Raw genomic sequence first — 22,671 nt, 5'->3', positions numbered from 1 at the left:
AAGTGTTACACCGGATGTGGGCCGGGCATGAGTCTAGTGGCGCAAAGATGCTTGCCGCTCCGTGTCCCTGCTTGCTGTAGGCGGCAGTTCGCAAGCGGCGACTGGTGCGGCGCGCCGTCCAAGTTTTCGCACATGTGTCAACTTGACAGCTATCAGACTCCATTCTGAGCAGACGACGGTGCCACATTCGAGTCAATATGCGTGCTGTAACCTCGGTCAACTATGGCTAAACAGGCCTCGCTAAGCCGCCATGTTGTGTTGACGACAGAAGCCTCTGATTGGCTTCTTAAAATGACGTTTGCTGTGAGTTGAGGGGGACGCGCGCTGGGAAACCGAAATTTAGTTTTTTTCGCTATTCAATCAACCCAGACGATGAAACGAACCAAAGTATACTATAGAATGAAGGGTCAGAATTCCAAATGCACACGTCGTTCAAAATTTTCGGAACACGTTTCACGACCCCTTTAAGTGAGCTTCTATGATCTCCCTTGCTAACGAGTCACGGTTCTTTCCTAACACTGCACTTTCCTGATAGTTTGGCGCACAGACGTAGGTATCATCGTCATCTTCATTGCCTTGGCAGTGCCTGCAATGTTTCGCCACGTGGCCAGAGATAGCGAAACGGGAGAGATTATACTCATGCTCTTTGAGTGTTTCGTTTAAACATCGGCCGGTTTGGCCGATGTATCGCTTACCACAAGATAGTGGTAAGATAGTTGCTTGGTGGCACGTGACTGGTACACTAGTATGTCAGTCACGCATGTAAGTGTGGACTGCATTCTTTTCTGGCCGCCAGGGAGGTATTTATACCTGCTGGCATCCAATAAAACTTTAGTTGTGAGTCAGCACTGTGTGGTGTCCCTTCTTCATCTCTGTCCTGTCGTTTGCGCTGTAGTTATGGATCATCCTTCACTACGGCGTCCCTCATAGCCTGAGTTGCTTTGGGACATTAAACCGCAATAAACGAATAGAAAAATAAACGTTCTCATTGTCTCCCTACCCTCACACAGTGCAGCGAACGCATTGATCACCTTCTAGACGCACACCATGCGGGCGTCGAACCCCTGACGTCGCGAAGCCGCGACCTCGGTTTTCTTAATTGCATCACCGTCGAAAGGGCCAACTGAGATGGCCGACCTTGTCAACGGTATCAGCTCCCCCCCTCCCACAGTGCGCGCCCGTGTCGCTCCACCCGAACCGAACTTCACAGGTCGCTGACTAGACCCAAGCGCGGGTGAACAGCCGACGTCGTCGCTAGGGTGGAGCACGAGGGGTCGGGATGACGCCCCAACCAAAGACAAGGCACAGCGAGAACAGAACGATGAGAAAGAAAGAGAGGGACGATAACGAGAAGAAAAGAATCTCACGCCGATGCGTCCAGTAGACACGCTCGATGACGACAAACCCCCTGCGGCGTAAGCGCCATCTATCCCCCGGACACCGCCCCTCATACCGGGAACTCAGTGAGGCGTCAGCGTGCCTTCAACACGGGCGTCGCTCGAGACGGCGTCGGACGTGTGTGTGGTGTAAGCGACCCAAGACATCCTCTGCCTGTCCCACCCATATCTTTTTTTTTTGTTTTTGTTTTACTACGACATCCCTGCGTGAGGGCTTTCTCTGGGTAACCGGTGTCGTCGGAGAGGTTGCTTTCGCTGTACGCTTCTCGAAAGCGCGTGTATTTTGGCGCGATGAAGCCAAAATTTGTTGGGCCACAGCGCCGAGGTTAAGCGCGTTTTCGAAATTCTAATAACTGATATGGGTATTACTTACGGGTGGCTACACGCCTCTCAATAATTATGGAGCCTTAACAGTAATAGTTAAAAAAGTTAACTACTCAATGCTAGTTAACCATCCTAGTAGTTAGCACGTCTTAGCTGTATTCTGATGTATGACACAGCTGACAATGCTATGCCGAAAGAAAGCGCTCTTCTAACTGAATACACCATTTTTGAAAATTGTGCAAAGTTTTAGGACAAACATCCTGTATGTCTTTGCATAGCGTTTCTTTCTAGAGTAGTAGTAGCAGTAGTAGTAGGAGTTTGGTTTGCTTTGTGGAGGGGGGGAGGGGGGGGGGTTAAACGTCCCAAAGCACTCAGGCTATGAGGGACGCCGTAGTGAAGGGTTCCGGAAACTTCGACCACCTGGGGTTCTTTAACGTGCACTGACATCGCACATTCGACGGGCCTCCAGAATTTCTCCTACATCGAAGTTCGACCGCCGCGGCCGCGATTGAACCCGTGTCTTTTGGGTCAGCAACCGAGCACCATAACAACTGAACCACGGCTTGTTGTTGTTGTAGTAGTAGTAGTAGCAGTAGCAGTAGTAGTAGTAGTAGTAGTAGTAGTAGTAGTAGTAGTAGTAGTAGTGGTGGTGGTTCTAGGGCATAGTGCCCCAAGCAGCACTGGTCATCTGCCCAATATTGCAAATGGATGATTTAACTCTGGCCCTTCGGAGGATCCACTTTTGAAAATACGCTTCCAATATTGAACCAATTAATCGTGCTGCTTGGCCGTATCCTACACTAGACGATGTACCAAAACAACCTACATCGCGACACCCCTCCCTCCAGTTTACTTCCTCTTCATTGCACATTTCCACCTGTTTTTCTTGACTTGATCTCCCGCACTGTCAACCTCCCAGAACACCATTCACTTAGTGTTCCGTAGGAGCTACACCGTTCCGTGTGGTGCCGCACCACGTCACCACAAAGGGCGCAGTTAGTGGAGCGCACTGCCCGCGGAGTGCCATTTCGTCCCTGGATTTCATTGCGGTCGATTGTGTGTGTGGTCGTGCACTGAACAGTCAACCATCAACGCTTCCGCAGCCCCACACTTAAGCAGTACCAAGTGTCTCTGCCGATTTTTTTTTTTTTTATCAGAGATGGTGCAACAGACCGGGCGTGTATTCCGGGCGTAGCAAACAAGCGCATACACCCTGTATAAATCCATAATGCGTCACTATAGGTAGGGCGCTCTTCTGCAGGGCACGGTGTTAGCGCTGTGCCACACCTGCTCTTTCGCAGAAGACTGCCCCGAAGACAGCGTCGACGATAACGACTCTTGAGGTTCGCGAAAGGCGCGCCCTCAGCGACCCCTCAAACCTCTCTGCCGCATGTAACCCCCTTCTTTCTTGATGTCATTCGCTTGCTCTCTGGCTTCCCATTCATACTGTGAGAATACATAGGCTGACAAGAATACAAACAATCCAGCACGCGGACGACGTCGGCCGCAAGTTATAAGGGTGTGGAGCTGGAACTCGTGTTAGTCACACTACGCACTTGAATTAGCGCATTCACCCTGACGCCTTCGTTTCAAAAGCTTATCTTAGCCTTAGCCCTAATCTTATCCTAAACCCTTATCTCGCATACCAGGTTGCTGTGGGTTTGCGGCTGTGTAGCTAGGCTGCAGAGTTGAAGGTAACAGTATCAAATCCCCGTCGCGTGACAGCCGCGTTTCGATGGGGTGGCAAATTCAAGAATTAATTCACATGTACTGACATTTTGTACCGAAAGCTACATTGGCCACGAACTTGCTATTTCCCTGTGGCGGTGCTCCGAGGAGACACAGAGACCGACCTTGAGCCGTTGCCTAGCAACCGCCGCAGCTGGCGGACGCCGCGCGCTCGCCGCGACATCCGCCATGACGACACACCGCGCGCCTCGCCGCCGCCGCCGTTTGGTATGACGTCACAGCGCTTGCCTCGTCGTTGCGTTCGCCTCCTCTATGAATATCCTGACATAGCCGAGCTAGGCTACTGCCAATTTTCACATAGAATGATTACAGTAAATAAATTTAAGACCAACAAAGGATGTCGTTCCTCAGCGTACAAGGAAGACACACAGCAAGTTTCAATCGCAGGTATTGAGTGGAACGCCATCTAATACGATTTTCAATGTCGGTTGGCAAGCCGCTTCGCATTTCCATTCGCTATAACAGCTGGTGCTATATAAGAAGACCACGAAATATGGTTTTCACTTCGTGTGAGAACCGTATATTGCTGTAATGAGGTTGTGTCAGGTGCACTATCGCCACATAACTACGCGGGACACATTGTAGAGAGATCCCACTATCCGGCCCCACGGATAACATTTTATCGCTCATTTTCCATCACTCAAGGTGCTTTTGAAATTCCCAGAGGACACTAGGCTTCTGAGAGTATGGTGCCAGGCTTTACTTCTTACGATACGAGAGACAAAACTATGTTGGGACAGGGAAAGGAATTGAAAACAAAGTGTCAGGCCAGCCCGTACCAATCGGTATAACGGGCCAACTATGAGAGGCGCTATAGTACCCATATTGAGGCATTGAACTATGAGAGAGGGGCACAGCAGCAATTGCTCACATTTTCGATGTAAGGCTGTAAGGCTTGACTGCCACTCAACTTCATCACCATATCACCATCGCCCACCTTGCGAACGCGAGATTGTTTTATTTCGAGATAACACTCAATCCTATGGCGACGTCGTCAGCACTACAGCAAAGCGCCTACACTCCTACTCAACCGCCGATTTTGATTAATTCTTTATTTTTAAAATGGCGCTGGCACGAAGGCTTATTCATGAGGGGAGGGAGTTGAGGCAGGGAGATTACATTCAAATTCCCACAGCAACAGCAACTTGGATCTGGACCGAGCGTCGCTACTAGGAGTATATAGTCCATTCAGGGTACGTGGTCGCGTGTTTCTCGATGATGCTTTTTCCTGACTTCGTATCAACCGGGGCAGTCCCAAAACATGTGCTCTACTGCTGGGCGGACACCCGTACCCAGCATATATGTATCTCTGTAGCGAAGGCGCTAAAATGCTCTGACCTTTGGCGCGCAGCACGACGTCCATATATGGCCGGCCCCGATCCGGCGCGCGTTCCCGCTAAGCCTGGCGCAAGCTGTCGGCGGCCCCACTTATAGAGCGAGACGAAACAAAGGGAAGGAGAGAGCCGCGCCGCCAAGTGAAGGAACTGGGGCAGGCGGAGGCCGTTCACTGCCGCCGCCACACACACACACACACACACACACTTATATATATATACTATATGCGTGTATATATATATATATATATATATATATATAAGAAGCACACGTGTCCGTGCCCTTCGCCTCGACGACCGCGGATGGAAGATATATACTGTACTCGCGGCGGTCAGCAGGCATTCGCGGGCGACGGACTTGCTTGGGTGAGCGCCCGCGCGCCAGCACGCATTTGTGCGTGAGCGGGAAAGGTGCGGCCGCAGCTCTCAATCAATCCGCGCGATGACAGGACGCCCGGGAGGGAGAGGAGGATAGGCAAAGGAGGAAAGCGAAGAGGAATAGTGGGAGGGTGAAGAGGGGTGTGAAGGAGAAGTAAATGAAGAAACGAAGAGGGGAAAAAACCGAAGTAGGGTTTAAAAGAGAAAGAAGAGATGAGAGAATGAACGCGCTGGGAGGAAGCGAATGAAAGATGAATAAAAGGGGCAGCGAAATAAAATATGTGATGAGAGGGGAAAATAGAAGGAATGGAGGAGTTAGACGGTGAAGGAGAGGGCAGGCGCAACGAAGAAGTGAACTTAGGGAAGCTGAAAAGAGAAGGAAGAAAGATGGAAACAGAGCGACGCGGAAAGAAAGACAGAAGCGAAGAAAGTCGAAAAAGAAGTGAAATTAAATGAAAGCCGATAGTCGGGTGCTTATAAGGCGCTAGAGAACACAGAACGGCAAAAGAAGCTATAAAAATAACAATAAAAATAAGAACGATCTGACAAAGTAAAGGAAATTAGGAGACTGCGATGAAGTGAGAAGTTGAGGCGTATAGGACCGACGAAAGAGCAAAGTTTCGTGGATATGGAGATTGCCGAGTTTGACCTACTTTGCAAGGCAGTGTCTTCTATGGAGGCCGTATTCAGGGAGATTGATATGCCACCTGATGGCTGTTCCTGTGCGAAGCTCAAAGCACTGCGATCCCGATTTCAAGTCAAAACCACAGGCCGAACTCGATATGCCGTTGAAAGTAGTTCGGACGGCGCGAAAACAACAAAGACAAAGGAGACACGAACACAACAGGACGGGCGCCAACTTGCAACTGAAGTTTATTGCACCAGACCCCTACATTTTATGCATCAACCCAGCCATATCTCGCAAGCCTATCACACAACAAATCGAAATTGTCATCACAAGTCCTATCACCGGAAGTAGGCGCAACTATTACAGACAGATATGCGTTCTGCACTATACACATGATAACATTTTCCTTATTTTATAAGTCTCAAGATTAGAAGAGCGCGCAACCCACATGAAAGCCATTCATTCTCAAAAGAAATACACACGCTTGAACAAGGCAACCAGAGCGCAAACTCAACAATCCTGATTTAACACAAATTGTGATAATGAAAGAAAGACCAACAACAAACGCGGAAAATTTTTGGTGGACATGAAAACTTAAACCTTTGGGGAAACCTCCCAGCGTCAATGAACTATTTCTAGCGTCAAAATCATTGAGAAAACCTCCCAGCGTCAAAGATAAAACGTTAAAATCTAAAGACAGCCTTCGAGAAAACCCACCTCAGCGTCACTAATTGAAATTGAAGGCCTACTCACGCATGCGCTTCCCGCTTTCTTAATAAAAAATGCCTCCACTACTTCCCGCTCAAATCTGTCTTTACCGCTCTTCAAAAAAAACTGTTTTGCTCAATTCCGGACTACACCCTTTGCAAGTCTTGCAGTGGACAGCAAGGAAACTTCCATGTTGTTGGCGCACATTCCGCATGTGTTCGCTGGCACGTTCATTAAAACATCGACCGGTTTGCCCTATGTACAAAAGACCGCAGCTTAGAGGAATCTGATATACCACTTGTGATCTGCATTTCGTGAACTGTTTTTGATGTTTAATAGGGCAAACCGGTCGTTTCTTCTCAGGTTTTGACATAGTGCAAATCTTTGACAACTTTGATGGGGCCGAGAACACAACCTGCACCTGATGTTTGCTTGCGACTTTTTTAATGCCATGGGAAACCTTATGCATGTAGGGAATCACAGGGACCGATTTTTTTTCTTGCTTCTAGAAGTTTCTCATCCCGAGGCCGCTTCAATCTCTGAACTAACATTTCAGAAACAGCCAAAATCAAATGGGGCGGGTAACCGGCTTCATGCAATCTCGGAATTTGGGCAGCAAAGCTCGATGACATCCTGTGATGGCACGACTTTCTTAAAGCACTCAGAAGGGAATTAACGATTATTGCTCTTTTTACGAGTTTTGAATGAGCACTATTAAACGGCAACAGCCCTTTCTTTGATCTGGGATTGTAAGCCCAGCATAGGTGATCCTTCATGAAAACCAATCTAACGTCTAAAAACTGCAGTTCACGATTCACTGGTAACTCCCACGTGAACTTGAGGCCCTGGCTGTTATTGGTGAAGACTGATAACACACTTTCTGCCGCCGAAGCTAGATCGGACTCATGAACATTCTTCATGATAACCAAAAAATCGTTCACATATCTAAAAATGGATACTACACGTGGGTCTAGATATGGCTGGGGTGATGCATAAAATGTAGGGGTCTGGTGCAATAAACTTCAGTTGCAAGTTGGCGCCCGTCCTGTTGTGTTCGTGTCTCCTTTGTCTTTGTCGTTTTCGCGCCGTCCGAACTACTTTCAAGATATGAACCAACTAGCCCAAATCAAAGTACTTCTCGATATGCCGCCAGTTTTCTCGACTTACATTTGTACCAAAATTGTGACGCAAGCGGTTGTATACAGCGTTCCGGTGCATGGTGTCATGTGATATCTCGTTACATATAAATTGAAAACATTACATTCAAGACATTGCGCGAGTTTTTCAAAGTGTAGTACACATTTTTTTTTTATTTTACAATTTCTACTCTTGTTCGGATTACATGTGAAATGTAGTTATATGTAATGCCATTCTTATCATGTATATTGCCACGTTTCCACAAGCAGCCACTAGGCGGCTGCTCTTCGCAAGTCGCGTGCACCGCCGAGTGAAAGAAGAAGAAGATCGGTTCCGGCCTTCTCTGGGTGCTCTTGGCTTGTTCTCCGGTGCCGTCCACGTCACCCCCCATTAAAGCCTTTCGGTTACGAGCCCCAACGGCTACGTAACACTGGTGGAGGTGCATTCAAGATCCCATGTCCCGGACCTCTTCTCGCAGCGGTTCAGCGAGTCCCGACCGACTCCCGCTGGTGTCTACGCCCGTGCATCGCAGCAGCCGCCGCGTTCACGGCCTCTCCCCCGAGTTCGATCTCCTTCCCGACCGCAGCCGTGGCCTCGTGGTAGAGCACCCGCTTCGGCTTCGGGAGGTGGTGGGTTCAACTCCCGCCACCGGCCGGGTACCCACCGGTTTTCTCAAAATGGGTACAAGCTATGGCCCGGCCTGGTGCTCGGCTTACTAGGGCATCATTGCTTGGGAAAGGAGCCTGCGCCTTCAAATCCCGTCACTGTGGGCACAGAGTCGTGTGGACGTAATTGACGAGGTCAAAGCGAACGAAGAGCAGCCGCCTAGTGGCTGCTTGAGGAAACGTGGCAATATGCACCTCGTATTATTCCATGCACTGTACCTTTGATTTCTTTCATTGCGACTTAGGTGCTGTCTATGTTAATCTACTCTCAGTACTGCCAATGAAGGGGGCCTGCGGATCTGTCAAGCTGGCTTCTGCAAGCTTTTTCTGCATGCCTCTATAGATCATGTACAGTGACGTAAATAAAGTTCTATTGTACTGTATACAGTTTACATGTGCTAGTCAAGTTGGAAGCTAGCAACTACGGCAGGGATTCGAGCCGATGACATATGCACCTTCACTTTCCCAAACTGTTTACCCCTTCCCTTAAGGCTCGGTTGAGGTGTCCACCGAGATGTGAGACAGTTACTGTGCCATTACTTTTGACCAAACACCAATTCTCGTATAAAAATCGTGATGCAATTGACCGTTCGTCCTACAGCGTTCCGGATGGTGGTGTCATACGCGCGTGTCTGTGTGGGTGCACGGCAATCCACTCAGGGACAGTAATGTTTTTGCATTCCCAGACGTAAGCAGTCTCAAGTGTCTCTGGCAAATTTTTTTCAAGTGCCTTTTTCCTTTTTTTCACGAGTTCAAGATACCACGATTTAATGCACGCAGGCGCATGAATTAGGGCGAGATGGAGGAAGACCTTTCACGCCCCTCGACGAAAAGTGAACCGGGAAAAGAAGAGGCGAAAGTACAACGCGAATATGAAGAAATCATAAAAAAAAAACTGAGCCAAAAAAGGAACTAGGAAGCACCGAGCTGGCTATATATCGCCCAGCGTACGATAGGACACGGACGCGGCTTTTTATTTTTCATTGCCTGCTTTTTCGCCAGCACGAAGGCCTGCGGGACTCGGTGTATAGCAAGGTTACTACGAGGAATGTCGAGGCAAAAAGAAAACAAAAATGCGCGCGGTGAAAGCAGGCAGAAAAGAAGGAAGGAACGGAATCACCGCAAAACATCCTCCCGTCTATATTCTTGTCAAATGCGAGCAACAATAGCGTCTCCAGAGCCTAAATTTTTGTATTTCTGTCGAAATAAACATTCATTCATTCATTAAAAATCAAAGCATAATTTTCTAGTCTCCATGTTTTCCTGAATGCAGCGCCAAAATTTTCTAAACATTTCACCTGATTTTTTTGTTTTGTTTTCTTGCACCGACGTGCATCTTCCGTTCCAAAGCACACTTTCTAACACCAAAAAAAAAAAAAAACCATAACGTTGCAATAAAGAACGCAGGCCAATGCGATGAGTATTAAAGAGCGAAAAAGAAAGAACAGAATTTGAATTAGGGACTAAGGCTGCATGCTTCGTTAAGCTTTTTGTCAACTACTTTTCCAATAGCTGGTCCTCGTTATTATCATAATCATCATCATCGGTCCATCTACGTCCACTACAGGACAAATACGTTTGCCGTTGGCCTCCCGTTATGACCCTCTCCTGGTCCAGGGCTTCGGGGACCCCAACATGGAGAAGATTTATAACAAGGAATTACTTATTGGTATCCACTCAAGCATAGCCATCTGACTGCGAAGGCTTTCACAGAAACTCTGTAGTTGAAGAAAAATTTGTACCGGCCAGGGGTTCGAACCCGGGACCACCGTATGTACAGAGCAGTCGTACTACCAACTAGCCTAACCAGGAGGGCTAGCAGATGGTAGGGCGAGAGCGAATTTATCAAGAGCTCGAAGTGGAAACGCTGTTGATCCAATGTCTAGGAAAACTCGTCAAGGTCGAGTATATTTGTAGTAAGGGAGTAATTACTACGTTGTTACTCCGTTTCCTTTGTATCCATACGGCTGCGCTTGGGTGGGTGCGAAAAAGTAATTGCTCCATACTATTAATCCTGCACTCCTTTTTATTACTTCCTTTCCTTTTTTCATTATGCCTAATGGCAAACAGCTCGAATACAAAAAAAAAAAAATCCTGCCCTGCGCCGGCGACGGCCCCCTTAATTATCCCCGCGAACCTCCTAACGTCTAAACGTTGCCAAGGTCAGTTCTCGTAACGGCTGAGAACTAAAAGGCGAACATGCAGCGGAGAAACAAGAAAAGGTCCCCTAATTGTCTCAGGAGCATCTGGACTGCAATGACTATGAGCAGCATGTGAACGGGGGCCTAATTTGACGTCACGGTACGCTACTGCGTCTATGCCTTTAATCTCAACAAGAGGGTCCTACACAAACGACAATTATTGTTTACTCTTTCACAACCTTCCTGACTACTTCGTGCTCGCACGCCGTTTGAAATTTTCTGGAGGCACAACAAACATTCTTGCTGTGTTCCGGAATTTGTACTTGACGTGCCAACAGAAACGCTCGTCGTAACGACTATGGCTTATGCGTACCGAACAATCACCTGTCGTCTGGACAGAACTGTCTGTGTTGCGACAAGAGTAGTCGCGCAATACTACATAAAATTCTATCGTCATACTACAGGACGACAGAAACTGATGTCCGATTTTGGACCAAATCAGTCGCACAATACTACATAAAATTCTGTCGTCATACTACAGGACGACAGAAACTGCTGTCCGATTTTGGGTCCGACTCTGTTGTCATTTTGAAACTGGGCGCGACTTCCAAATACGACTGCAGACTCGCAAAAAACAGGTTGTATGCCGGAAAAGGGAGAGAGAGAGAAGCGACTAAGCAAGAGGTGGTGAAAAAGAAACAAACACAATAAAAAAGACCGAACGACCGAACGCGAAAAAAAAAGAGAGAGAGAAACTAAAACGGGAATGATGCAGCGTCTGACACCGGCAGCGCGTATACACGAACAGGAAATTGAACTCTCCCACAGCACCGTCGCCATGTCTGCCTGAAGGGTGGTGAGTGAGGACTAGGCGGTGACAGGAAATGAATCTCAACAAGAAGATGACAGGCAGGTAGTCAGGCAGAGTGAAAGGAGGAAAGGCCAGGAGAAATGAGACGGAACGGAGGAAACCGAAAGCGCGTTCTCATCGAAAGTGCGCAAACGCAGATACCTACGACGACGACAGGCTCGGGGAAAACGAGAATTTCTCCTGACTCCCCGCTCGCTCTGTTGTCTGTCTATTTCGGTGCAGCGTTAATCTAGGTATGTACAGTCTTTGTCAAAAGTAACCAGGCTGCATGGTTTGCTTCTAGCTCCTACAGTGGAGCCCTTACAGCTTCCCTGAAGCTGAAATGGGGGTTAAAGGGAAGGACTGGGGGTCTTCTTACCTTCCAGCCCGTGTTGGTCTTTAGGAAAGCCACAAGGGCTCCACTGTACGAGCTAGAAGCAAATCATGCAGCCTGGTTACTTTTGACAAAGACTGTATGTAAGAGGTTGAGGCTGGCCCAGGTAAGCCTGTGGAGAGAACACATTTGCGTATACTGCTTATCACTCTGCCGATAAAGTGTCGGACAGTCCGCTGAATGAATGAATGAATGAATGAATGAATGAATGAATGAATGAATGAATGAATGAATGAATGAATGAATGAATGAATTCTAAGGAGAGCGGAGATAGGCATGCAACAGACGCCAGTACTAACTGTATGGTAATTGTATGGCGGCGGATAAACAGCATCCTGTCGGTGCTGGAAGTAGTGAGAGAATATGTCTGCTTAGGACAGGTAGTAGTGACCGCAGATCCGGATCACGAGAGGGAAATAACTAGAAGAATAAGAATGGGGTGGAGCGCATATGGCAGGTTCTCTCAGATCATCAATGGCAGTTTACCAATATCACTCAAGAGAAAAGTACACAACCGCTGAACCTTACCAGTTCTCACCTATGGGGCAGAAACGTGAAGGCTGACAAAGAGGGTTCAGCTTAAGTTAAGGACAACGCAGAGAGCTATGGAAAGAAAAATCATAGGTGTAACGTTAAGAAGAGGGCGGAGTGGGTGAGGGAACAAACGCGGGTTAATGACATCCTAATCGAAATCAAGAGGAAGAAGTGGGCTTGGGCAGGGCATGTAATGCGAAGGCAAGATAACCACTGGTCCTTAAGGGTAACGGAGTGGATTCCAAGAGAAGGCAAGCGGAGCAGGGGGCGGCAGAAAGTTAGGTGGGCGGACGAGATTAAGAAGTTTGCGGGGATACGCTGGCCGCAGCTGGCGAAGGACTGAGTTTATTGGAGACATGGGAGAGGCCTTTGCCCTGCAGTGGACGTAGTCAGGCTGATGATGATGATGATGTTGGTGCCCTGAGGTTAGCTCCTTTATATACTCAAATCGATTGACATGTTGCCGCAGTCAGTGCAGGACACGGTTAACTGGGTGCCACAGTGGGCGTGGCCTTTGTCTTGCGCTGGAAGTAACTGACCTGATGATGACGACTGAGGCACTGCATTCGACACCACTGCACACAACTATACTAAGACTGTGGGGCAACCTTCCTCAGTTGATGTCAAGCAAAGAAAAGCGCGCCGAAGAAGAAGAAACAAAAGCGAAAAAACGCTCGACGACAGCGGCCCAGCGCCACTCCGCGAAAGGAAACCGAGATGGAAGACGGCGCGCGCCAGACAGCCAACGCGTTACAAGCGTCGAGACAGGAAGGGCCGAATAGAAGCAAGAATCGTGAGAGGTGTAGGAAAAAGGAAGGCCGCAGCAGCCGGCGCGTATTCGTAGTCAATCTCTGCCTGCTCAATGGGACGCCTCTGCAGTCGCCAGTAAAAAAGTGCCTTTCCTCCTCCTCCTCTTCTATTCCTCCTCTTTCTTCTGCCTTTTTTCTTCCCCTCTTTCTCTCCAGTATTCGGCCTGCATGCTCTTTCTCTCTTCATCTAGCTCTCCTCATCTGTCTATCCTCCTCTGCCTTTCCTCCTTTTTCTCTCTTCCCCTATCTCTCTTTCTCTCCTCCTCTATTCGTTTTCATTCTCCTCTTCTTCATCCCCTCCTCGACCCTGTCTCTACTACTTCATCTTTCTTCTAGAATTCTTTCTTCTATCTCTCCTCTCCCTCTCCTCTCCTTCTCCATCACTTCCCTCTCCACTTCCTCCTCCTCCTGGGCGCCTGGCATCTGGGACGCCAGGAAGACGCGCAGAAGGCTGCACGTATGGATATATATATATATATATATATATATATATATATATATATATATATATATATATATATATATATATATATATATATATATATATATATATATATATATATATATATGACAGAAGCCAACAGCCACAGAAACCAAGGGGCACAGGGGATTTTTTTTTAATTTCTTTATTTATTTTGTGGTGTTGATCAATTTAGAATATTACTGAATATGTTATCGCTTAAAGCTAATTGATTAGAAAAGCAGAAGAAAAAACAACCACATGCCGCCGGTGGGATCCGAACCCACGACCTCCGAATTACGCGTCCGGTGCTCTACCTCTGAGCTACGGCGACGGCTGTCAATTCTTCTGCTTTCGGGGGTGGCGCTGATGAACACTCTCAAGGTTAGGTTACTTGTGAAACATAAATACCCCCGAAAGCAGAAGAATTGACAGCCGTCGCCGTAGCTCAGAGGTAGAGCACCGGACGCGTAATTCGGAGGTCGTGGGTTCGGATCCCACCGGCGGCATGTGGTTGTTTTTTCTTCTGCTTTTCTAATCAATTAGCTTTAAGCGATAACATATTCAGTAATATTCTAAATTGATCAACACCACAAAATAAATAAAGAAATTAAAAAAAAATCCCCTGTGCCCCTTGGTTTCTGTGGCTGTTGGCTTCTGTCATATTTATAACGAGCCCCTCATACCCCTTCCCTTGTTTGCTATATATATATATATATATATATATATATATATATATATATATATATATATATATATATATATATATATATATATACATACATACATACATACATAAACTCAGCTCGCTTTATTTCCTCTCCGCATTCGTCTTTGCCACGGGAACGAAGAAAAACTCCGAATGCCGCGAAAGGGAGAGAGAGAGAGAGAGAGGGTTAAAGTAATGAAAGAAAGAATCGCGACGCTGAGGCTGCACTCTGATGCTGAAAAGCTCGAGTCGAGGCTTTCTCCTGTTCGAAAAAGGAGGCCATCGGTGGAGTGCTTTTAGAGGCTTACTCCTTCATTTGAATAAGAGAGCTTAAATGTCCAGTGAGTGTGTACTGCGGGCGTCGTGTTCGCTTTGGTGTTGTTTTTGCAAGATTTATGTTTTAATATTCGGTATAGTGCGGGTTCGAGTTCCTGTAGCGGCATGTGAGCGTGAGAAGCAAACTAGGCTCTAGCAAACAGAACGAAGATTAAAAGCATGACGGAAGTTTTTCATCCCGTTGTGCAATCCGACGTTCCGGAAGGTTGGCCGGGTTAAAAAAAAACGACCAACTCGGGTTATGGAGGTTAAACAGCACGAATTTTCTTTTGCACGAGTGTAAGCAGCCGTGTCTCTCGTGTCGAGAAATGCTGCCTCTTTTCCGCAGTCTTCCTTTCTTTTTGGTCCGTCTGACTACGGAAACGTCCCCCCTTCCGCCCCCCTCCTTTTTTTTCTGATGGTTAGAGAGAACACAAATGTGGAGAACCGAACGTCACATTAAAAGTAAAAATAACTAGAAGGGTACAGACAGTCATCATCATCACCCAGGTGCAGGGCAAAGGCCTCTCCCATCTCTCTCCAATTAACCATGTCCTTTGCCAGCTGCGGCCATCCTATCTCCACAAACTTCTTAATCTCATCCGCCCACCTACCTTTCTGCCGCCCCCTGCTATACGCTTGCCTTCTCTTGGAATCCACTCCGTTACCCTTAAGGACCAGCGGTTATCTTGCCTTCGCACTGCATGCCCTGCAAGCCCATTTGTTCCTCTTAATTTCGACTAGGATGTCACCGATCCGAGTTTTTCCCTAACCCAAAGTTAGACACTAGCACGATGCAGTTTTCAGAGGAATGCTCGGAAAAACATGGCCTTTTTCGTAACAACGAAAAACTGTATAGCCCCATTAACTGCATTTAACACCCACAGATGGCGCTTCAATTGAGTCAGTTTCTGTACAGATGAAATTCAACGCCACCTGTCGGTGAATAATGTCACGTGGCCCAGTGACGTGAAGTGGTGACACAAGTGAGCACTTCTTCGCTGAAGTGCCTTATTTGTGGTAATTCGTCATAATTCTCAAAATTTTTCCTTAACTTAGTGCATGAGATCGCAAACGCACGAGCTTTGTGCCTTAAAAACAAACAAGAGGGGCTGGTTTTTTAATCGCAACTATTGGAAAAGCTTCCTTTTACTTTCTACGGAGTGTCAACGAACGTCTATGACGAGTCAATCAAATTTCATCATTCTTTCCTGAACAAAAGATAAAGGACGACAGCACTAAGGCCACGTTGAGTAGCCACGTTTACAATGCTGCGAGGTTCTATTGTATAAAGAGCACACGCAATCGAGCCTGTTAAAATATTAAAAACGAAAGAATACATGAGTATTCAATTCAAACCACACCTGCACACAATGAAGTAATAAAAATATTGAAACGCGTGCATGCGAGATGAAGACACAGGATCGCCTTCTACTCGGCGTTTGTTCGTTCGGCTTTGACAAGTACAAATAGAGAAAAGAAAACCGGGGAGGAGACAAAGGAAGACGCCAGCGGCTTTCTCCGCTCCAATGGAGCAGGCAGTGCACACAGACACGCTGGCTGGTGACAACGCCGCAGCACTGCCAACACGGCAGCGTCGGGAGAGCGGACGACCGGATACGCACACACACACCCCAGTCTAAACGTGTGAGGCTGCGGTGGCGACTGCCAGGCCAGGTGCAACACAGTAAGCGGATGCTCCTTTTTTTTTATCTTCGGCCATTGACGTGTAACACAGCATTCTGTATGAGCGTCCTGTGTTCGCGTGTGTGTGTTCGTGCAAGTGTGAGTGCGTGTGTGTTCGTGCATGCGTATGTGTGTGTGTTCGTGCGTGCGTTTGTGTGTGTGTGTGAGAGAGAGAGTGCGTGTGAAAAAGAGAGTGTGTGTGTTCGTGCGTGCGTTTGTGTGAGCGTGATGTGTGTGAGAGAGAGAGTGTGTGTGTGCGTGCGTGTGGTAGTGGCAATAGAAGTAGTAGTAGAAGTCATCATCATCAGCCTGAGTACGTCCACTGCAGGGCAAAGGCCTCTCCTATGCCTCTCCAATTAACCCTGCGTGTGCGCGAGTGTGTGTGTGTGAGATAGAGAGTGTGTAGTGATAGTTAATTGTAGTTATGGTAGTTATCTCCGCTAGGACAGCGCCGTGGCAGTGTTCATGCTGTCAATACAGGGTGTTTCACCTAAGACGTTCCACAATTTTTAAGAATAGGCTTTCTGAGATAAAAGAACGCTTTTCCGTCACAGCATTATCAGGGGTGTAGTACATCAGAATACAGCAAAGATGTGCTGACTAGCAGAATTTTTAACTGATACTGAATACATAACTTTTGACTAACAAAGTTAGGTTCCTTAATTACTGAGAGGTGTGTATCCCACCTCAAGAAATATCCATATCAGTTTTGGCCCAACAAATTTTGGCTAGATCGCACCAGAATACATGCGCTTTCGAGAAGCTTGTAGGTAAAGCAACCTCTCCAGTTCACGTACTACCTCGTTGAAATAGCCAGAATTTGTTGGGCCACAGCGCCGAGAGTGACCGCGTATTCGAAATTCTACAAACCTATATAGATATTACTTACGGTGGTTTACACCCCTCTCCGTAATTAAGGAGCCCAACAGTGATAGTTAAAAAGTTAACTATTCAATATTAGTTAACAAGCCTGCCATTTAGCACGTCTTAGCTCTATTCAGATATACTACCCAGCTGACAATTATATGCCGCCAAAAGTGCTCTTCTAACTCAAAACGCCTATTTTTAAAAATTAAGGAAATCCTAGGTGAAACACCCTGTATATCTGGACCCCGCCCACTGCCCGTGTAGGACACGTGTTTGCTTGAGCAGCGACGTCGCAAAAAGCGGTTAGTGCAGCATTAGTGCAGTATGAGCTCCGTGTGTCAGCTGCACCGTGTGCTGCAATGCGTGAACAAAAGACAGCCCGCCCGCCTGTTATCAAGAGTTGCGTAGAGTCAATATAAAACACCACTTCCGTACAACACTGCAGTCTTATGTCACCGTTATTGCCATCATCAGCCATATTAAAGTCCACTGCACGATTGAGGCTTCTTCAACATAGTATTCCTGTCTTACTTAATTACAATTACCGTATATATGCCGTATCAAGATCACTGAAGGATGAAGACTCTTCCCACGTTTCGTTGTCAGCTTAAAACATTATCATCATCAATAGTGTCAAGTATGCTGCAAAGGACTCTTCGAGTGACCTTCCGTTCACCATGTCCCATATTTTTTGTATTGTTATTATTCAGCAATAGGCACCCGCATCTACCATCTAACTTCCCCACAGTCTTAATACGTGAGGGTGTGAAAACAATGGCAGCCGTCCAGTTAAACTTCAAATCGAAAACACTCACATTGCACAGATTTCATTCTCGGTTCATATGGCCAATGATCGATGCTATAAATTACGACCGACCTAAGAGCTCATTATTTCACTTCGAAGTAGGTAATGATGTGAAATAAACACCTTTCATTTCCAACGATGCAGTGAATTTCTGTATGTATTGACACGCTCACTCTCAATTTTTAGTGGGAAGCCGTATATGAACTCAATTTTTTTTACATAATGCAAGAGTTCACTGTAACAATCAATATATCCGCAGATCACCAGACGGCAGTCTTGAATTTTTTTTCTATTATTCTTTTTCCAATCGTCAAAAGCGTTCCCCATTGGTTTTCGAGGACAGCCTTAACTGCTCGACGCGATCGACGGAAACACTTTAGAAGAAAGATTTTGCTACACATCATAAGAATGGAACTTTACCTTCAGTATTTCCATAACAGTATCTTAGTTTCCAAAATTTTCAAAGTTTTCGTCCTAGAATATTGGACTTATGCGCTGACATATGTTAGAAAGGGCTTTGAAAAAAAAAATAAAATAAAAGTGTCCTGCCCGCACCGCCAGGTTTGTGCACCGGCAAGGAGAATACACTGCGGCCCGAGAAGAATGCACCAACGCGACGGTTTGGCAGAACTGAACTCTGAAACCGGCTATTTTTTCGCCGCTATTTCTCGCAAGAATCCTGCATCCCTTACAAAAAAAGTTTTAGACAGTCTGTAGAGTGTTTATAGACTTCTGTCTATAAAGTCCATAAACTGTCTACAGACAAAAGTCTATAGGCAATACAATTGCCATAGACAGTCTATAGATAATCTATAGATTTATGGCCATACACTTTTAGTAGACTTCTGTCTATAGACAGTCTATAGACTATGAATAGACAAAAGCAATATCTCTAGGAAGTCAATAGAGTCAATAAGAACTCTATAGACTGTCTATAGACCATTTTAATAAGGGATTGCTCCAGACTTATTTACAGACAGATCACAAGGGCGCAGCTTTGCAACAACGACGACGCATTACAATTTGAAACAACAGCAGCAGGGTTAAGAAACAGCGAGCACAATAACGAAGGGAACGAAATGCAACAAATACGAAACAAACAAAAAAACTAACGCAAACAAACAAACAAACAAACGAACAGCAACGACGCTCGCGGCAGCGACACGGGCGAGCGCACGACACGCTTAGCTTCACTCGCACGAAAAAAAAAAATTACAAACAAACGCGAAAGATACCAGCGCTCACGACGCAGGACGGAACGGATTTGACGACACGAAGAGAGGAAAGTTTTTTTTTCATTCTTTCTTTTTCGAACGAAGACGGACGGCACGCCGTGCTCCTAGTCGTATAGTGTATATAGTGAAGGATGATGGGGGTCCTTCGGCACGCTCACGCTGCAAGAGGGGGGGCTTCTGTGGATCGCGCTCTTCTTCAAGAAGCAAACCAGGTCACGACCGGCAGAGACAAAAGGAGTCCAAGCGGAGAAGCCACGCCCCCCTCTCTCCCTTCCCCTCTTCCTCCTCGCCGCCTCCTTCTTTATACACTCACACACGGGAGCTCGCTTTTACTGGACGGACAAGTCCCCTTGCTTCCTTCCTTTCAACGTCTTCCTTTTTTTTTTTGCTTCTTTCTTCCATTTGGAGCATCTGTCTCCTCTTCCTTTAAGACAGCTTCCTTTTCCAGAAGGATGACTCATCGCACTGTCTACCCCAACTGAACCGCTTTGTTCAGCCGTTCGCTCACATTGCCAAGCGACGTGTATACAACTTAAAAAAAAAACAGCAGTTGCTAACACTGGGCCGCGGTTGGCGGTGTCCTGTATTACTCCGCTGGCCAATCGCAACAGTGAACGAAGTCGACTTTTTAATGTTCGACTACATCAAACAATCCACGTATCAAAATTCTAGAGCTCATAATTTTTTTCTTGTGATAAGCTTGTTGTTTAGGTAACGAGAAACGTTTAAGCAGCGGACTACTTTTTCGTCGCGGAGGAATTCTGTGCGCGGAGACTGAATGTGGGCGGAGTTTCACAGCAGACTTAAGTTGTATCCGACTATAGTATACTATTTGACCACCAAACACCACCGCCATACCCACCACCAGACATCAGCCACAGAGAAAGGGAAGAGATGAAGAAAGCAGTGAAAGAAAGAAGAGCGAAAGAGGCACCGTAATGGAGGTCTTTCGATAAATGTTGATCGCCTGGGGTTCTTTACCTGCACCGACATAGAGAACCTGAAATTTCACTGGAACCTTACGCCATGCTCTCCGAAACTCGGAAAACAAGACACAAGCATAACCATACCTTTGTCCTCTACTTCGCAAGGTCTAACAAATATAAATACTCATATTTCCTTCGCACTATAACGGACAGGAATTCATTACCTCAAGAGGTGTTCGAAAATGAAACTTTTGGAAATACCGTTCAAAACATTGTGTAAATACTGCGTTTCTATTTCATGTTTCACGTATTAGACGTTTTGTATTGTAACTTTTGTACTTTATTGAATTGTATTATTCCTTGGCCCTACGAATATTGATTTTTTCTAGTTGCCCATCTTGCCTGGGCCATATGAAGTCTGCACTATTGTGCAAATAAATGGACATCGCACAGTATATGGGCGCCTTTCACGTTTCGCCTCCATCGAAACGCGACCGCCGCGGTTGGGATTGAACCCGCGTCCTCGGACCCTGCATTCGACCGTTAGCCAACTCTGTTGCAAAAGAAAAATCTCTTCAAGTTGTACTATATTTATCCAAGTTCTGCGCCCGACGCGGTCATCTAGAAAATTTCTGGTTTGGTTTATGGGGTCTAACATCCCAAAGCGACAGAGGCTATGAGGGGCGCCGTAGTGGAGGGCTCCGGGTATTTCGACCACCTGGGGTTCTTTCAGTGCGCATTAAAGAACCCCAGATGGCCGAAATTTCCGGAGCCCTTCACTGCGGCGTCTCTCATAGCCTGAGTCGCTTTGGGACGTTAAACACCATAAACCAAACAAAACTAGAAAAGCTCCTAACTTCGTCACGTAAATCTAATTTCCTAATCTCACCGCCAGAGCGCGAAATCTAGAAGGAGTTCCCTTTCGACCTGTGCCAAGGGTTCGCTGGCCCCGGTGACAAAGAAAGCAGGCCGCATCGTCTACTTCTTTGCGGTTCCAACAATGGACCCCTTCGCTGTCCACCTGTCGCGGAGGATTGATTGTGTCAGGTTTCGCACCGAGCAGTGCAGCCGACCGCAATCTGTCCAGGTCTTGTTCACCGTGAATGCGGCTTCCGTGATGCCGATTCTATGCGAGCCTCCGGAGGTCGATGGGATTTTGCGTGAAGAAAGGTGTCTCCTCCGGGGTGACGGCCTAGCCGAATGATGTCTCGCGTTCGCATCTTTTGACCTGTAGTGATGCTAAGCAAACAATCACACAACGCATTTATGAATAACATTAGCATCTAAAAAGTAAGTTCCCCCAACTCCGCTGTTTTTTACTGACTTTATAGAGACTGCGATGTCTTTGGTACCCCGTTGAGCTACTTTGAGAGTGGACCCTACTGAAACGTTCCATATGATCCGCTCGTATGGAATTCTGGAAAAATGGATCCGTAATAAGGGAGTAATTACCTACTCATTGACATCCACCCGAGCGCACTCATCCGGCAACAAAGGAAAGCTATATAGCTTTCTCAGAAACTTCGTGGTTAAAGGAAAATTCGTCCCGGTCCGGGGTTCGAACCCGGGACCACCGCTTCACCAGAGCAGTCGCTCTACCAATTGAGCTAACCGGGACGGCAAACTCTAGAGCGAATTGATCAATAACTCGAAATGGGAACTGTGTTGGTCAAATGTTTAGGGGAATCCCCCGAGGCGGAGTAGATTTGTAATAAGGGAGTAATTACTCGTTGACATCCACCCGAGCGCAGCCATACGGTTACGGATGTCAATGAGTAATTACTCCATTATTACAAATCTACTCCACCTTAGGGGATTCCCCTAAACATTTGACCATGGAGTACATAATATGCGGAAAAATATATGAAAATCTATATACTGTCTGTACGGTGTCCATAATCTTTCCAAATAATTTCTATACGTGTTCCATACAATGCCCTTCATGTCATATGGAGTCCGTAAGTTTCGATACGTGCTTCCATATAGTCCATATCGACTCCGTATGCTGCTTAATTACTGACTCCATGAAATTTCTTACGGAAACGTATGGAATTATGAAACTGGTCATATGGAAACTTTCAGTAGGGGACTACTTTTTGGAGAATCGCACGCACACAATGAACACGACAGACAAACCACCACACAACGAATCATGCGTCATACGGAAACGCTCGTGTAAGCTGTCAGGTGCGATTAACCTGGCGAGTATTCGTGGTGGAAAAGGCAGATCGTAAAGGGAGGAAGCTTTTTCTCGTGATCGCCTACTTGTATATTCGCGCTGCGTCCCGTGCGTCAGCTGTATACCGGCGCTAAGTACTACCTGACCTGGTCGTTTCAAGGCTAACTGTCCATTGTTCTGAAAGAACAATACTGCAAAGACGGCAGCGAGCTGCTTGTTTGTTTATATATTTTATACTTGCGCATCCACATTCAGGTGAAGGGATGAAGTTTGATCTGCAGGAAAATAACTTCATTGAAAGGAACAAGTAAATACTTTCGAAAATGCGAATTAAGAGTAATTCAATGCGTGGGCACCATGTCGCGTCACGGTTATTTGCAGGAAACGATAAAAAAAAGACAGAAAGTAGCGCAATCCGTTCTGATTAAGCGGACAGAGATG

At 46.6% G+C, this 22,671-nt stretch overlaps 1 protein-coding gene and 1 non-coding gene across 2 annotated transcripts in view; both read right to left on the bottom strand.

Moving 5' to 3' along the window:
* The window catches only part of Sans (SAM_USH1G_HARP domain-containing protein Sans), a 124,435-nt gene that overhangs the window by 28,125 nt on the left and 73,639 nt on the right, over nucleotides 1–22,671 (bottom strand). The gene's annotated exons all lie outside the window — the stretch shown is intronic.
* TRNAT-GGU (transfer RNA threonine (anticodon GGU)) lies at nucleotides 21,595–21,668 on the bottom strand. The gene has a single exon. It is a non-coding gene; the product is annotated as a tRNA-Thr (tRNA).

This window comes from Amblyomma mixtum, chromosome 4 (assembly GCF_055824585.1).
Source record: "Amblyomma mixtum isolate Tamu chromosome 4, ASM5582458v1, whole genome shotgun sequence".
Lineage (NCBI taxonomy): Eukaryota > Metazoa > Arthropoda > Arachnida > Ixodida > Ixodidae > Amblyomma > Amblyomma mixtum.
This window is presented reverse-complemented; position numbering and strand designations above follow the sequence as displayed.